The sequence below is a fragment of the Venturia canescens genome, chromosome 7 (genome assembly GCF_019457755.1).
Source record: "Venturia canescens isolate UGA chromosome 7, ASM1945775v1, whole genome shotgun sequence".
NCBI lineage: Eukaryota > Metazoa > Arthropoda > Insecta > Hymenoptera > Ichneumonidae > Venturia > Venturia canescens.
The window spans coordinates 20,635,402-20,654,288 of NC_057427.1; positions in this window are offsets into that span (position 1 = coordinate 20,635,402).

The following is an 18,887-nucleotide window of genomic DNA, read 5'->3' on the forward strand; positions in this document are numbered from 1 at the left end:
TATTTTTCGTGAGAAAGTTCCAATTGTCAAATTCTCAAATTCATCTTTCGTGAGAAAGTTTCAAGTGTGAAATTTTCAAATTCATCTTTCGTGAGAAAGTTTCAACTGTCAAATTTTCAAATTCATCTTTATTGAAAAAGTTTCAATTGTCAAATTTTCGAATCTATCTTTCGTTAAAAAGTTTCAATCGTCAAATTCTCAACTTCATTTTTCGGGAGAATGTTTCAATTGTCAAATTCTCAAATTTATTTGTCGTGAAAACGTTTTAACTGTTAAATTCTCACATTCATCCTCCGTGAAAAAGTTTCAATTGTCAAATTTTCAAATTCATCTTTTGTGAAAAAGTTTCAACTGTCAAATTTTCAAATTCAACTTTCGTGAGAAAGTTTCAACCGTCTAATTTTCAAATTCATCTTTCGTGAGAAAGTTTCAATTGTCAAATTCTCAAATTTATCTTTCGCGAGAAAGTTTCAACTGTCAAATTTTCACATTCATCTTTTGTGAAAAAGTTTCAACTGGCAAATTTTCAAATCTATTTTTCGTGAGAAAGGTTCAATAGTCAAATTTTCAAATCTATTTTTTGTGAAAAAGTTCCAATTGTCAAATTTTTAAATCTATTTTTCGTGAGAAAGTTGTAACTGTCAGATTCTCAAATTCATCTTTCGTGAGAAAGTTTCAGCTGGCAAATTTTCAAATTCATCTTTGGTGAGAAAGTTTCAGTTGTCATATTTTCAAATTTATCTTGCGTGAAAAAGTTTCAATGGTCAAATTTTCAAATCTATTTTTTGTGAGAAAGGTTCACTTGTCAAATTTTCAAATTTATCTTTCGTGAAAAAGTTTCAATTGTCAAATTCTCAAATTCATCTTTCGTGAGAAAGTTTTAATTGTCAAATTTTCAAATTCATCTTTTGTGAAAAAATTTCAATTGTCACATTTTTAAATCTATTTTCTGTGAGAAAGTTCCAATGGTCAAATTTTTAAATGTATTTTTCGTGAGAAAGTTGTAACTGTCAGATTCTCAAATTCATCTGTCGTGAGAAAGTTCCAATTGTCAAATTTTCAAATCTATTTTTCGTGAGAACGTTCCAATTGTCAAATTCTCAAATTCATCTTTCATGAGAAAGTTTCAAGTGTGAAATTTTCAAATTCATCTTTCGTGAGAAAGTTTCAACTGTCAAATTTTCAAATTCATCTTTATTGAAAAAGTTTCAATTGTCAAATTTTCGAATCTATCTTTCGTTAAAAAGTTTCAATCGTCAAATTCTCAACTTCATTTTTCGGGAGAATGTTTCAATTGTCAAATTCTCAAATTTATCTGTCGTGAAAACGTTTTAACTGTTAAATTCTCACATTCATCCTCCGTGAAAAAGTTTCAATTGTCAAATTTTCAAATTCATCTTTTGTGAAAAAGTTTCAACTGTCAAATTTTCAAATTCATCTTTATTGAAAAAGTTTCAATTGTCAAATTTTCAAATCTATCTTTCGTGAAAAAGTTTCAATTGTCAAATTCTCAAATTCATCTTTCGTGAGGAAGTTTCAACTGTCAAATTTTCAAATTCATCTTTCGTGAGAAAGTTTCACCTGTCAAATTTTCAAACTGAACTTTCGTGAGAAAGTTTCAACTGTCAAATTTTTAAATTCATCTTTCGTGAGAAAGTTTCAATTGTCAAATTCTCAAATTTATCTTTCATGAGAAAGTTTCAACTGTCAAACTTTCAAATCTATTTTTTGTGAAAAAGTTCCAATTGTCAAATTTTTAAATCTATTTTTCGTGAGAAAGTTGTAACTGTCAGATTCTCAATTCCATCTTTGGTGAGAAAGTTTCAGCTGGCAAATTTTCAAATTCATCTTTGGTGAGAAAGTTTCAGCTGTCAAATTTTCAAATTTATCTTTCGTGAGAAAGTTTCAACTGTCAAACATTCAAATCTATTTTTTGTGAAAAAGTTCCAATTATCAAATTTTTAAATCTATTTTTCGTGAGAAAGTTGTAACTGTCAGATTCTCAATTCATCTTTCGTGAGAAAGTTTCAATTGTCAAATGTTCACATTCATCTTTTGTGAAAAAGTTTCAACTGGCAAATTTTCAAATCTATTTTTTGTGAGAAAGTTCCAATGGTCAAATTTTGAAATGTATTTTTCGTAAGAAAGTTTTAACTGTCAGATTCTCAAATTCATCTTTCGTGAGAAAGTTTCAACTCTCAAATTTTCAAATTTATCTTTCTTGAGAAAGTTTTAATGGTCAAATTCTCAAATTTATTTTTCGTTAGAAAGTTTCCACTGTCAAATTTTCTAATCTATCTTTCGTGAAAAAGTTTTAACTGTCAAATTTTCAAATCTATTTTTCGTGAGAAAGTTCCAATTGTCAAATTGTCAAATTCATCTTTCGTGAGAAAGTTTTAACTGTCAAATTTTCAAATTCATCTTTATTGAAAAAGTTTCAATTGTCAAATTTTCGAATCTATCTTTATTGAAAAAGTTTCAATTGTCAAATTTTCGAATCTATCTTTCGTTACAAAGTTGCAATCGTCAAATTCTTAACTTCATTTTTCGTGAGAATGTTTCAATTGTCAAATTCTCGAATTTATCTTTCGTGAAAACGTTTTAACTGTTAAATTCTCACATTCATCTTTCGTGAAAAAATTTCAATTGTGAAATTTTCAAATCTATCTTTCGTGAAAATGTTTCAATTGTCAAATTCTCAATTTTATCTGTCGTGAAAACGTTTCAACTGTTAAATTCTCACATTCATCCTTCGTGAAAAAGTTTCAACTGTCAAATTTTCAAATTAATCTTTCGTGAGAAAGTTTTAACTGTCAAATTTTCAAATTCATCTTTATTGAAAAAGTTTCAATTGTCAAATTTTCGAATCTATCTTTCGTTAAAAAGTTTCAATCGTCAAATTCTCAACTTCATTTTTCGGGAGAATGTTTCATTTGTCAAATTCTCAAATTTATCTGTCGTGAAAACGTTTTAACTGTTAAATTCTCACAATCATCCTTCGTGAAAAAGTTTCAATTGTCAAATTTTCAAATTCATCTTTTGTGAAAAAGTTTCAACTCTCAAATTTTCAAATTTATCTTTATTGAGACAGTTTTAATGGTCAAAATTCTCAAATTTATTTTTCGTGAGAAAGTTTCAACCGTCTAATTTTTAAATTCATCTTTCGTGAGAAAGTTTCAATCGTCAAATTTTCGAATCTATCTTTCGTTACAAAGTTACAGTCGTCAAATTCTCAACTTCATTTTTCGTGAGAATGTTTCAATTGTCAAAATTTTAAATTTATCTGTCGTGAACACGTTTTAACTGTAAAATTCTCACATTCATCTTTCGTGAAAAAGTTTCAATTGTAAAAATTTCAAATCTATCTTTCGTGAAAAAGTTTCAACTGTCAAATTTTCAAATTCAACTTTCGTGAGAAAGTTTCAACCGTCTAATTTTCAAATTCATCTTTCGTGAGAAAGTTTCAATTGTCAAATTCTCAAATTTATCTTTCGTGAGAAAGTTTCAACTATCAAATTTTCACATTCATCTTTTGTGAAAAAGTTTCAACTGGCAAATTTTCAAATCTATTTTTCGTGAGAAAGGTTCAATAGTCAAATTTTCAAATCTATTTTTTGTGAAAAAGTTCCAATTGTCAAATTTTTAAATCTATTTTTCGTGAGAAAGTTGTAACTGTCAGATTCTCAAATTCATCTTTCGTGAGAAAGTTTTAGCTGGCAAATTTTCAAATTCATCTTTGGTGAGAAAGTTTCAGTTGTCATATTTTCAAATTTATCTTGCGTGAAAAAGTTTCAATGGTCAAATTTTCAAATCTATTTTTCGTGAGAAAGGTTCACTTGTCAAATTTTCAAATTTATCTTTCGTGAAAAAGTTTCAATTGTCAAATTCTCAAATTCATCTTTCGTGAGAAAGTTTTAATTGTCAAATTTTCAAATTCATCTTTTGTGAAAAAATTTCAATTGTCACATTTTTAAATCTTTTTTTTGTGAGAAAGTTCCAATGGTCAAATTTTTAAATGTATTTTTCGTGAGAAAGTTGTAACTGTCAGATTCTCAAATTCATCTGTCGTGAGAAAGTTCCAATTGTCAAATTTTCAAATCTATTTTTCGTGAGAACGTTCCAATTGTCAAATTCTCAAATTCATCTTTCATGAGAAAGTTTCAAGTGTGAAATTTTCAAATTCATCTTTCGTGAGAAAGTTTCAACTGTCAAATTTTCAAATTCATCTTTATTGAAAAAGTTTCAATTGTCAAATTTTCGAATCTATCTTTCGTTAAAAAGTTTCAATCGTCAAATTCTCAACTTCATTTTTCGGGAGAATGTTTCAATTGTCAAATTCTCAAATTTATCTGTCGTGAAAACGTTTTAACTGTTAAATTCTCACATTCATCCTCCGTGAAAAAGTTTCAATTGTCAAATTTTCAAATTCATCTTTTGTGAAAAAGTTTCAACTGTCAAATTTTCAAATTCATCTTTATTGAAAAAGTTTCAATTGTCAAATTTTCAAATCAATCTTTCGTGAAAAAGTTTCAATTGTCAAATTCTCAAATTCATCTTTCGTGAGGAAGTTTCAACTGTCAAATTTTCAAATTCATCTTTCGTTAGAAAGTTTCACCTGTCAAATTTTCAAACTGAACTTTCGTGAGAAAGTTTCAACTGTCAAATTTTTAAATTCATCTTTCGTGAGAAAGTTTCAATTGTCAAATTCTCAAATTTATCTTTCATGAGAAAGTTTCAACTGTCAAACTTTCAAATCTATTTTTTGTGAAAAAGTTCCAATTGTCAAATTTTTAAATCTATTTTTCGTGAGAAAGTTGTAACTGTCAGATTCTCAATTCCATCTTTGGTGAGAAAGTTTCAGCTGGCAAATTTTCAAATTCATCTTTGGTGAGAAAGTTTCAGCTGTCAAATTTTCAAATTTATCTTTCGTGAGAAAGTTTCAACTGTCAAACATTCAAATCTATTTTTTGTGAAAAAGTTCCAATTATCAAATTTTTAAATCTATTTTTCGTGAGAAAGTTGTAACTGTCAGATTCTCAATTCATCTTTCGTGAGAAAGTTTCAATTGTCAAATGTTCACATTCATCTTTTGTGAAAAAGTTTCAACTGGCAAATTTTCAAATCTATTTTTTGTGAGAAAGTTCCAATGGTCAAATTTTGAAATGTATTTTTCGTAAGAAAGTTTTAACTGTCAGATTCTCAAATTCATCTTTCGTGAGAAAGTTTCAACTCTCAAATTTTCAAATTTATCTTTCTTGAGAAAGTTTTAATGGTCAAATTCTCAAATTTATTTTTCGTTAGAAAGTTTCCACTGTCAAATTTTCTAATCTATCTTTCGTGAAAAAGTTTTAACTGTCAAATTTTCAAATCTATTTTTCGTGAGAAAGTTCCAATTGTCAAATTGTCAAATTCATCTTTCGTGAGAAAGTTTTAACTGTCAAATTTTCAAATTCATCTTTTGTGAAAAAGTTTCATCTGTCAAATTTTCAAATTCAACTTTCGTGAAAAAGTTTCAACTGTCTAATTTTCAAATTCATCTTCCGTGAGAAAGTTTCAATTGTCAAATTCTCAAACTTATCTTTCGTGAGAAAGTTTCAACTGTCAAACATTCAAATCTATTTTTCGTGAGAAAGTTTCAAATGTCAAATTTTCAAACTCATCTTTCGTGAAAAAGTTTTAACTGTTAAATTCTCAAATTCATCTGTCGTGAAAAAGTTTCAATTGTCAAATTTTCAAATCTATTTTTCGTGAGAAAGTTCCAATTGTCAAATTCTCAAATTCATCTTTCGTGAGAAAGTTTCAAGTGTGAAATTTTCAAATTCATCTTTCGTGAGAAAGTTTCAACTGTCAAATTTTCAAATTCATCTTTATTGAAAAAGTTTCAATTGTCAAATTTTCGAATCTATCTTTAGTTAAAAAGTTTCAATCGTCAAATTCTCAACTTCATTTTTCGGGAGAATGTTTCAATTGTCAAATTCTCAAATTTATCTGTCGTGAAAACGTTTTAACTGTTAAATTCTCACATTCATCCTCCGTGAAAAAGTTTCAATTGTCAAATTTTCAAATTCATCTTTTGTGAAAAAGTTTCAACTGTCAAATTTTCAAATTCAACTTTCGTGAGAAAGTTTCAACCGTCTAATTTTCAAATTCATCTTTCGTGAGAAAGTTTCAATTGTCAAATTCTCAAATTTATCTTTCGCGAGAAAGTTTCAACTGTCAAATTTTCACATTCATCTTTTGTGAAAAAGTTTCAACTGGCAAATTTTCAAATCTATTTTTCGTGAGAAAGGTTCAATAGTCAAATTTTCAAATCTATTTTTTGTGAAAAAGTTCCAATTGTCAAATTTTTAAATCTATTTTTCGTGAGAAAGTTGTAACTGTCAGATTCTCAAATTCATCTTTCGTGAGAAAGTTTCAGCTGGCAAATTTTCAAATTCATCTTTGGTGAGAAAGTTTCAGTTGTCATATTTTCAAATTTATCTTGCGTGAAAAAGTTTCAATGGTCAAATTTTCAAATCTATTTTTTGTGAGAAAGGTTCACTTGTCAAATTTTCAAATTTATCTTTCGTGAAAAAGTTTCAATTGTCAAATTCTCAAATTCATCTTTCGTGAGAAAGTTTTAATTGTCAAATTTTCAAATTCATCTTTTGTGAAAAAATTTCAATTGTCACATTTTTAAATCTATTTTTTGTGAGAAAGTTCCAATGGTCAAATTTTTAAATGTATTTTTCGTGAGAAAGTTGTAACTGTCAGATTCTCAAATTCATCTGTCGTGAGAAAGTTCCAATTGTCAAATTTTCAAATCTATTTTTCGTGAGAACGTTCCAATTGTCAAATTCTCAAATTCATCTTTCATGAGAAAGTTTCAAGTGTGAAATTTTCAAATTCATCTTTCGTGAGAAAGTTTCAACTGTCAAATTTTCAAATTCATCTTTATTGAAAAAGTTTCAATTGTCAAATTTTCGAATCTATCTTTCGTTAAAAAGTTTCAATCGTCAAATTCTCAACTTCATTTTTCGGGAGAATGTTTCAATTGTCAAATTCTCAAATTTATCTGTCGTGAAAACGTTTTAACTGTTAAATTCTCACATTCATCCTCCGTGAAAAAGTTTCAATTGTCAAATTTTCAAATTCATCTTTTGTGAAAAAGTTTCAACTGTCAAATTTTCAAATTCATCTTTATTGAAAAAGTTTCAATTGTCAAATTTTCAAATCTATCTTTCGTGAAAAAGTTTCAATTGTCAAATTCTCAAATTCATCTTTCGTGAGGAAGTTTCAACTGTCAAATTTTCAAATTCATCTTTCGTGAGAAAGTTTCACCTGTCAAATTTTCAAACTGAACTTTCGTGAGAAAGTTTCAACTGTCAAATTTTTAAATTCATCTTTCGTGAGAAAGTTTCAATTGTCAAATTCTCAAATTTATCTTTCATGAGAAAGTTTCAACTGTCAAACTTTCAAATCTATTTTTTGTGAAAAAGTTCCAATTGTCAAATTTTTAAATCTATTTTTCGTGAGAAAGTTGTAACTGTCAGATTCTCAATTCCATCTTTGGTGAGAAAGTTTCAGCTGGCAAATTTTCAAATTCATCTTTGGTGAGAAAGTTTCAGCTGTCAAATTTTCAAATTTATCTTTCGTGAGAAAGTTTCAACTGTCAAACATTCAAATCTATTTTTTGTGAAAAAGTTCCAATTATCAAATTTTTAAATCTATTTTTCGTGAGAAAGTTGTAACTGTCAGATTCTCAATTCATCTTTCGTGAGAAAGTTTCAATTGTCAAATGTTCACATTCATCTTTTGTGAAAAAGTTTCAACTGGCAAATTTTCAAATCTATTTTTTGTGAGAAAGTTCCAATGGTCAAATTTTGAAATGTATTTTTCGTAAGAAAGTTTTAACTGTCAGATTCTCAAATTCATCTTTCGTGAGAAAGTTTCAACTCTCAAATTTTCAAATTTATCTTTCTTGAGAAAGTTTTAATGGTCAAATTCTCAAATTTATTTTTCGTTAGAAAGTTTCCACTGTCAAATTTTCTAATCTATCTTTCGTGAAAAAGTTTTAACTGTCAAATTTTCAAATCTATTTTTCGTGAGAAAGTTCCAATTGTCAAATTGTCAAATTCATCTTTCGTGAGAAAGTTTTAACTGTCAAATTTTCAAATTCATCTTTATTGAAAAAGTTTCAATTGTCAAATTTTCGAATCTATCTTTATTGAAAAAGTTTCAATTGTCAAATTTTCGAATCTATCTTTCGTTACAAAGTTGCAATCGTCAAATTCTTAACTTCATTTTTCGTGAGAATGTTTCAATTGTCAAATTCTCGAATTTATCTTTCGTGAAAACGTTTTAACTGTTAAATTCTCACATTCATCTTTCGTGAAAAAATTTCAATTGTGAAATTTTCAAATCTATCTTTCGTGAAAATGTTTCAATTGTCAAATTCTCAATTTTATCTGTCGTGAAAACGTTTCAACTGTTAAATTCTCACATTCATCCTTCGTGAAAAAGTTTCAACTGTCAAATTTTCAAATTAATCTTTCGTGAGAAAGTTTTAACTGTCAAATTTTCAAATTCATCTTTATTGAAAAAGTTTCAATTGTCAAATTTTCGAATCTATCTTTCGTTAAAAAGTTTCAATCGTCAAATTCTCAACTTCATTTTTCGGGAGAATGTTTCAATTGTCAAATTCTCAAATTTATCTGTCGTGAAAACGTTTTAACTGTTAAATTCTCACAATCATCCTTCGTGAAAAAGTTTCAATTGTCAAATTTTCAAATTCATCTTTTGTGAAAAAGTTTCAACTCTCAAATTTTCAAATTTATCTTTATTGAGACAGTTTTAATGGTCAAAATTCTCAAATTTATTTTTCGTGAGAAAGTTTCAACCGTCTAATTTTTAAATTCATCTTTCGTGAGAAAGTTTCAATCGTCAAATTTTCGAATCTATCTTTCGTTACAAAGTTACAGTCGTCAAATTCTCAACTTCATTTTTCGTGAGAATGTTTCAATTGTCAAAATTTTAAATTTATCTGTCGTGAACACGTTTTAACTGTAAAATTCTCACATTCATCTTTCGTGAAAAAGTTTCAATTGTAAAAATTTCAAATCTATCTTTCGTGAAAAAGTTTCAACTGTCAAATTTTCAAATTCAACTTTCGTGAGAAAGTTTCAACCGTCTAATTTTCAAATTCATCTTTCGTGAGAAAGTTTCAATTGTCAAATTCTCAAATTTATCTTTCGTGAGAAAGTTTCAACTATCAAATTTTCACATTCATCTTTTGTGAAAAAGTTTCAACTGGCAAATTTTCAAATCTATTTTTCGTGAGAAAGGTTCAATAGTCAAATTTTCAAATCTATTTTTTGTGAAAAAGTTCCAATTGTCAAATTTTTAAATCTATTTTTCGTGAGAAAGTTGTAACTGTCAGATTCTCAAATTCATCTTTCGTGAGAAAGTTTTAGCTGGCAAATTTTCAAATTCATCTTTGGTGAGAAAGTTTCAGTTGTCATATTTTCAAATTTATCTTGCGTGAAAAAGTTTCAATGGTCAAATTTTCAAATCTATTTTTCGTGAGAAAGGTTCACTTGTCAAATTTTCAAATTTATCTTTCGTGAAAAAGTTTCAATTGTCAAATTCTCAAATTCATCTTTCGTGAGAAAGTTTTAATTGTCAAATTTTCAAATTCATCTTTTGTGAAAAAATTTCAATTGTCACATTTTTAAATCTTTTTTTTGTGAGAAAGTTCCAATGGTCAAATTTTTAAATGTATTTTTCGTGAGAAAGTTGTAACTGTCAGATTCTCAAATTCATCTGTCGTGAGAAAGTTCCAATTGTCAAATTTTCAAATCTATTTTTCGTGAGAACGTTCCAATTGTCAAATTCTCAAATTCATCTTTCATGAGAAAGTTTCAAGTGTGAAATTTTCAAATTCATCTTTCGTGAGAAAGTTTCAACTGTCAAATTTTCAAATTCATCTTTATTGAAAAAGTTTCAATTGTCAAATTTTCGAATCTATCTTTCGTTAAAAAGTTTCAATCGTCAAATTCTCAACTTCATTTTTCGGGAGAATGTTTCAATTGTCAAATTCTCAAATTTATCTGTCGTGAAAACGTTTTAACTGTTAAATTCTCACATTCATCCTCCGTGAAAAAGTTTCAATTGTCAAATTTTCAAATTCATCTTTTGTGAAAAAGTTTCAACTGTCAAATTTTCAAATTCATCTTTATTGAAAAAGTTTCAATTGTCAAATTTTCAAATCAATCTTTCGTGAAAAAGTTTCAATTGTCAAATTCTCAAATTCATCTTTCGTGAGGAAGTTTCAACTGTCAAATTTTCAAATTCATCTTTCGTTAGAAAGTTTCACCTGTCAAATTTTCAAACTGAACTTTCGTGAGAAAGTTTCAACTGTCAAATTTTTAAATTCATCTTTCGTGAGAAAGTTTCAATTGTCAAATTCTCAAATTTATCTTTCATGAGAAAGTTTCAACTGTCAAACTTTCAAATCTATTTTTTGTGAAAAAGTTCCAATTGTCAAATTTTTAAATCTATTTTTCGTGAGAAAGTTGTAACTGTCAGATTCTCAATTCCATCTTTGGTGAGAAAGTTTCAGCTGGCAAATTTTCAAATTCATCTTTGGTGAGAAAGTTTCAGCTGTCAAATTTTCAAATTTATCTTTCGTGAGAAAGTTTCAACTGTCAAACATTCAAATCTATTTTTTGTGAAAAAGTTCCAATTATCAAATTTTTAAATCTATTTTTCGTGAGAAAGTTGTAACTGTCAGATTCTCAATTCATCTTTCGTGAGAAAGTTTCAATTGTCAAATGTTCACATTCATCTTTTGTGAAAAAGTTTCAACTGGCAAATTTTCAAATCTATTTTTTGTGAGAAAGTTCCAATGGTCAAATTTTGAAATGTATTTTTCGTAAGAAAGTTTTAACTGTCAGATTCTCAAATTCATCTTTCGTGAGAAAGTTTCAACTCTCAAATTTTCAAATTTATCTTTCTTGAGAAAGTTTTAATGGTCAAATTCTCAAATTTATTTTTCGTTAGAAAGTTTCCACTGTCAAATTTTCTAATCTATCTTTCGTGAAAAAGTTTTAACTGTCAAATTTTCAAATCTATTTTTCGTGAGAAAGTTCCAATTGTCAAATTGTCAAATTCATCTTTCGTGAGAAAGTTTTAACTGTCAAATTTTCAAATTCATCTTTATTGAAAAAGTTTCAATTGTCAAATTTTCGAATCTATCTTTATTGAAAAAGTTTCAATTGTCAAATTTTCGAATCTATCTTTCGTTACAAAGTTGCAATCGTCAAATTCTTAACTTCATTTTTCGTGAGAATGTTTCAATTGTCAAATTCTCGAATTTATCTTTCGTGAAAACGTTTTAACTGTTAAATTCTCACATTCATCTTTCGTGAAAAAATTTCAATTGTGAAATTTTCAAATCTATCTTTCGTGAAAATGTTTCAATTGTCAAATTCTCAATTTTATCTGTCGTGAAAACGTTTCAACTGTTAAATTCTCACATTCATCCTTCGTGAAAAAGTTTCAACTGTCAAATTTTCAAATTAATCTTTCGTGAGAAAGTTTTAACTGTCAAATTTTCAAATTCATCTTTATTGAAAAAGTTTCAATTGTCAAATTTTCGAATCTATCTTTCGTTAAAAAGTTTCAATCGTCAAATTCTCAACTTCATTTTTCGGGAGAATGTTTCAATTGTCAAATTCTCAAATTTATCTGTCGTGAAAACGTTTTAACTGTTAAATTCTCACAATCATCCTTCGTGAAAAAGTTTCAATTGTCAAATTTTCAAATTCATCTTTTGTGAAAAAGTTTCAACTCTCAAATTTTCAAATTTATCTTTATTGAGACAGTTTTAATGGTCAAAATTCTCAAATTTATTTTTCGTGAGAAAGTTTCAACCGTCTAATTTTTAAATTCATCTTTCGTGAGAAAGTTTCAATCGTCAAATTTTCGAATCTATCTTTCGTTACAAAGTTACAGTCGTCAAATTCTCAACTTCATTTTTCGTGAGAATGTTTCAATTGTCAAAATTTTAAATTTATCTGTCGTGAACACGTTTTAACTGTAAAATTCTCACATTCATCTTTCGTGAAAAAGTTTCAATTGTAAAAATTTCAAATCTATCTTTCGTGAAAAAGTTTCAACTGTCAAATTTTCAAATTCAACTTTCGTGAGAAAGTTTCAACCGTCTAATTTTCAAATTCATCTTTCGTGAGAAAGTTTCAATTGTCAAATTCTCAAATTTATCTTTCGTGAGAAAGTTTCAACTATCAAATTTTCACATTCATCTTTTGTGAAAAAGTTTCAACTGGCAAATTTTCAAATCTATTTTTCGTGAGAAAGGTTCAATTGTCAAATTTTCAAATCTATTTTTTGTGAAAAAGTTCCAATTGTCAAATTTTTAAATCTATTTTTCGTGAGAAAGTTGTAACTGTCAGATTCTCAAATTCATCTTTCGTGAGAAAGTTTTAGCTGGCAAATTTTCAAATTCATCTTTGGTGAGAAAGTTTCAGTTGTCATATTTTCAAATTTATCTTGCGTGAAAAAGTTTCAATGGTCAAATTTTCAAATCTATTTTTCGTGAGAAAGGTTCACTTGTCAAATTTTCAAATTTATCTTTCGTGAAAAAGTTTCAATTGTCAAATTCTCAAATTCATCTTTCGTGAGAAAGTTTTAATTGTCAAATTTTCAAATTCATCTTTTGTGAAAAAATTTCAATTGTCACATTTTCAAATCTATTTTTTGTGAGAAAGTTCCAATGGTCAAATTTTTAAATGTATTTTTCGTGAGAAAGTTGTAACTGTCAGATTCTCAAATTCATCTGTCGTGAGAAAGTTTCAACTCTCAAATTTTCAAATTTATCTTTCTTGAGAAAGTTTTAATGGTCAAATTCTCAAATTTATTTTTCGTGAGAAAGTTTCCACGGTCAAATTTTCTAATCTATCTTTCGTGAAAAAGTTTTAACGGTCAAATTTTCAAATCTATTTTTCGTGAGAAAGTTCCGATTGCCAAAATGTCAAATTCATCTTTCGCGAGAAAGTTTCAACTGTCAAATTGTCAAATTCATCTTTCGTGAGAAAGTTTTAACTGTCAGATACTCAAATTCATCATTCGTGAGAAAGTTTCACTTGTCAAATTTTCAAATTCATCTTTTGTGAAAAAGTTTCATCTGTCAAATTTTCAAATTCAACTTTCGTGAAAAAGTTTCAACTGTCTAATTTTCAAATTCATCTTCCGTGAGAAAGTTTCAATTGTCAAATTCTCAAACTTATCTTTCGTGAGAAAGTTTCAACTGTCAAACATTCAAATCTATTTTTCGTGAGAAAGTTTCAAATGTCAAATTTTCAAACTCATCTTTCGTGAAAAAGTTTTAACTGTTAAATTCTCAAATTCATCTGTCGTGAAAAAGTTTCAATTGTCAAATTTTCAAATCTATTTTTCGTGAGAAAGTTCCAATTGTCAAATTCTCAAATTCATCTTTCGTGAGAAAGTTTCAAGTGTGAAATTTTCAAATTCATCTTTCGTGAGAAAGTTTCAACTGTCAAATTTTCAAATTCATCTTTATTGAAAAAGTTTCAATTGTCAAATTTTCGAATCTATCTTTAGTTAAAAAGTTTCAATCGTCAAATTCTCAACTTCATTTTTCGGGAGAATGTTTCAATTGTCAAATTCTCAAATTTATCTGTCGTGAAAACGTTTTAACTGTTAAATTCTCACATTCATCCTCCGTGAAAAAGTTTCAATTGTCAAATTTTCAAATTCATCTTTTGTGAAAAATTTTCAACTGTCAAATTTTCAAATTCAACTTTCGTGAGAAAGTTTCAACCGTCTAATTTTCAAATTCATCTTTCGTGAGAAAGTTTCAATTGTCAAATTCTCAAATTCATCTTTCGTGAGAAAGTTTTAATTGTCAAGTTTTCAAATTCATCTTTTGTGCAAAAATTTCAATTGTCACATTTTCAAATCTATTTTTTGTGAGAAAGTTCCAATGGTCAAATTTTTAAATGTATTTTTCGTAAGAAAGTTTTAACTGTCAGATTCTCAAATTCATCTTTCGTGAGAAAGTTTCAACTCTCAAATTTTCAAATTTATCTTTCTTGAGAAAGTTTTAATGGTCAAATTCTCAAATTTATTTTTCGTTAGAAAGTTTCCACTGTCAAATTTTCTAATCTATCTTTCGTGAAAAAGTTTTAACTGTCAAATTTTCAAATCTATTTTTCGTGAGAAAGTTCCAATTGTCAAATTGTCAAATTCATCTTTCGTGAGAAAGTTTTAACTGTCAAATTTTCAAATTCATCTTTATTGAAAAAGTTTCAATTGTCAAATTTTCGAATCTATCTTTATTGAAAAAGTTTCAATTGTCAAATTTTCAAATCTATCTTTCGTTACAAAGTTGCAATCGTCAAATTCTTAACTTCATTTTTCGTGAGAATGTTTCAATTGTCAAATTCTCGAATTTATCTTTCGTGAAAACGTTTTAACTGTTAAATTCTCACATTCATCTTTCGTGAAAAAATTTCAATTGTGAAATTTTCAAATCTATCTTTCGTGAAAATGTTTCAATTGTCAAATTCTCAATTTTATCTGTCGTGAAAACGTTTCAACTGTTAAATTCTCACATTCATCCTTCGTGAAAAAGTTTCAACTGTCAAATTTTCAAATTAATCTTTCGTGAGAAAGTTTTAACTGTCAAATTTTCAAATTCATCTTTATTGAAAAAGTTTCAATTGTCAAATTTTCGAATCTATCTTTCGTTAAAAAGTTTCAATCGTCAAATTCTCAACTTCATTTTTCGGGAGAATGTTTCAATTGTCAAATTCTCAAATTTATCTGTCGTGAAAACGTTTTAACTGTTAAATTCTCACATTCATCCTTCGTGAAAAAGTTTCAATTGTCAAATTTTCAAATTCATCTTTTGTGAAAAAGTTTCAACTCTCAAATTTTCAAATTTATCTTTATTGAGACAGTTTTAATGGTCAAAATTCTCAAATTTATTTTTCGTGAGAAAGTTTCAACCGTCTAATTTTTAAATTCATCTTTCGTGAGAAAGTTTCAATTGTCAAATTTTCGAATCTATCTTTCGTTACAAAGTTACAGTCGTCAAATTCTCAACTTCATTTTTCGTGAGAATGTTTCAATTGTCAAAATTTTAAATTTATCTGTCGTGAACACGTTTTAACTGTAAAATTCTCACATTCATCTTTCGTGAAAAAGTTTCAATTGTAAAAATTTCAAATCTATCTTTCGTGAAAAAGTTTCAACTGTCAAATTTTCAAATTCAACTTTCGTGAGAAAGTTTCAACCGTCTAATTTTCAAATTCATCTTTCGTGAGAAAGTTTCAATTGTCAAATTCTCAAATTTATCTTTCGTGAGAAAGTTTCAACTATCAAATTTTCACATTCATCTTTTGTGAAAAAGTTTCAACTGGCAAATTTTCAAATCTATTTTTCGTGAGAAAGGTTCAATAGTCAAATTTTCAAATCTATTTTTTGTGAAAAAGTTCCAATTGTCAAATTTTTAAATCTATTTTTCGTGAGAAAGTTGTAACTGTCAGATTCTCAAATTCATCTTTCGTGAGAAAGTTTCAGCTGGCAAATTTTCAAATTCATCTTTGGTGAGAAAGTTTCAGTTGTCATATTTTCAAATTTATCTTGCGTGAAAAAGTTTCAATGGTCAAATTTTCAAATCTATTTTTCGTGAGAAAGGTTCACTTGTCAAATTTTCAAATTTATCTTTCGTGAAAAAGTTTCAATTGTCAAATTCTCAAATTCATCTTTCGTGAGAAAGTTTTAATTGTCAAATTTTCAAATTCATCTTTTGTGAAAAAATTTCAATTGTCACATTTTCAAATCTATTTTTTGTGAGAAAGTTCCAATGGTCAAATTTTTAAATGTATTTTTCGTGAGAAAGTTGTAACTGTCAGATTCTCAAATTCATCTGTCGTGAGAAAGTTTCAACTCTCAAATTTTCAAATTTATCTTTCTTGAGAAAGTTTTAATGGTCAAATTCTCAAATTTATTTTTCGTGAGAAAGTTTCCACGGTCAAATTTTCTAATCTATCTTTCGTGAAAAAGTTTTAACGGTCAAATTTTCAAATCTATTTTTCGTGAGAAAGTTCCGATTGCCAAAATGTCAAATTCATCTTTCGCGAGAAAGTTTCAACTGTCAAATTTTCAAATTCATCTTTCGTGAGAAAGTTTTAACTGTCAGATACTCAAATTCATCTTTCGTGAGAAAGTTTCACTTGTCAAATTTTCAAAATCATCTTTTGTGAAAAAGTTTCAACTGTCAAATTTTCAAATTCAACTTTCGTGAAAAAGTTTCAACTGTCTAATTTTCAAATTCATCTTCCGTGAGAAAGTTTCAATTGTCAAATTCTCAAACTTATCTATCGTGAGAAAGTTTCAACTGTCAAACATTCAAATCTATTTTTCGTGAGAAAGTTTCAAATGTCAAATTTTCAAACTCATCTTTCGTGAAAAAGTTTTAACTGTTAAATTCTCAAATTCATCTGTCGTGAAAAAGTTTCAATTGTCAAATTTTCAAATCTATTTTTCGTGAGAAAGTTCCAATTGTCAAATTCTCAAATTCATCTTTCGTGAGAAAGTTTCAAGTGTGAAATTTTCAAATTCATCTTTCGTGAGAAAGTTTCAACTGTCAAATTTTCAAATTCATCTTTATTGAAAAAGTTTCAATTGTCAAATTTTCGAATCTATCTTTCGTTAAAAAGTTTCAATCGTCAAATTCTCAACTTCATTTTTCGGGAGAATGTTTCAATTGTCAAATTCTCAAATTTATCTGTCGTGAAAACGTTTTAACTGTTAAATTCTCACATTCATCCTCCGTGAAAAAGTTTCAATTGTCAAATTTTCAAATTCATCTTTTGTGAAAAAGTTTCAACTGTCAAATTTTCAAATTCAACTTTCGTGAGAAAGTTTCAACCGTCTAATTTTCAAATTCATCTTTCGTGAGAAAGTTTCAATTGTCAAATTCTCAAATTTATCTTTCGTGAGAAAGTTTCAACTGTCAAATTTTCACATTCATCTTTTGTGAAAAAGTTTCAACTGGCAAATTTTCAAATCTATTTTTCGTGAGAAAGGTTCAATAGTCAAATTTTCAAATCTATTTTTTGTGAAAAAGTTCCAATTGTCAAATTTTTAAATCTATTTTTCGTGAGAAAGTTGTAACTGTCAGATTCTCAAATTCATCTTTCGTGAGAAAGTTTCAGCTGGCAAATTTTCAAATTCATCTTTGGTGAGAAAGTTTCAGTTGTCATATTTTCAAATTTATCTTGCGTGAAAAAGTTTCAATGGTCAAATTTTCAAATCTATTTTTTGTGAGAAAGGTTCACTTGTCAAATTTTCAAATTTATCTTTCGTGAAAAAGTTTCAATTGTCAAATTCTCAAATTCATCTTTCGTGAGAAAGTTTTAATTGTCAAATTTTCAAATTCATCTTTTGTGAAAAAATTTCAATTGTCACATTTTCAAATCTATTTTTTGTGAGAAAGTTCCAATGGTCAAATTTTTAAATGTATTTTTCGTGAGAAAGTTGTAACTGTCAGATTCTCAAATTCATCTGTCGTGAGAAAGTTTCAACTCTCAAATTTTCAAATTTATCTTTCTTGAGAAAGTTTTAATGGTCATATTCTCAAATTTATTTTTCGTGAGAAAGTTTCCACGGTCAAATTTTCTAATCTATCTTTCGTGAAAAAGTTTTAACGGTCAAATTTTCAAATCTATTTTTCGTGAGAAAGTTCCGATTGCCAAAATGTCAAATTCATCTTTCGCGAGAAAGTTTCAACTGTCAAATTGTCAAATTCATCTTTCGTGAGAAAGTTTTAACTGTCAGATACTCAAATTCATCATTCGTGAGAAAGTTTCACTTGTCAAATTTTCAAATTCATCTTTTGTGAAAAAGTTTCAACTGTCAAATTTTCAAATTCAACTTTCGTGAAAAAGTTTCAACTGTCTAATTTTCAAATTCATCTTCCGTGAGAAAGTTTCAATTGTCAAATTCTCAAACTTATCTATCGTGAGAAAGTTTCAACTGTCAAACATTCAAATCTATTTTTCGTGAGAAAGTTTCAAATGTCAAATTTTCAAACTCATCTTTCGTGAAAAAGTTTTAACTGTTAAATTCTCAAATTCATCTGTCGTGAAAAAGTTTCAATTGTCAAATTTTCAAATCTATTTTTCGTGAGAAAGTTCCAATTGTCAAATTCTCAAATTCATCTTTCGTGAGAAAGTTTCAAGTGTGAAATTTTCAAATTCATCTTTCGTGAGAAAGTTTCAACTGTCAAATTTTCAAATTCATCTTTATTGAAAAAGTTTCAATTGTCAAATTTTCGAATCTATCTTTCGTTAAAAAGTTTCAATCGTCAAATTCTCAACTTCATTTTTCGGGAGAATGTTTCAATTGTCAAATTCTCAAATTTATCTGTCGTGAAAACGTTTTAACTGTTAAATTCTCACATTCATCCTCCGTGAAAAAGTTTCAATTGTCAAATTTTCAAATTCATCTTTTGTGAAAAAGTTTCAACTGTCAAATTTTCAAATTCATCTTTATTGAAAAAGTTTCAATTGTCAAATTTTCAAATCTATCTTTCGTGAAAAAGTTTCAATTGTCAAATTCTCAAATTCATCTTTCGTGAGGAAGTTTCAACTGTCAAATTTTCAAATTCATCTTTCGTTAGAAAGTTTCACCTGTCAAATTTTCAAACTGAACTTTCGTGAGAAAGTTTCAACTGTCAAATTTTTAAATTCATCTTTCGTGAGAAAGTTTCAATTGTCAAATTCTCAAATTTATCTTTCATGAGAAAGTTTCAACTGTCAAACTTTCAAATCTATTTTTTGTGAAAAAGTTCCAATTGT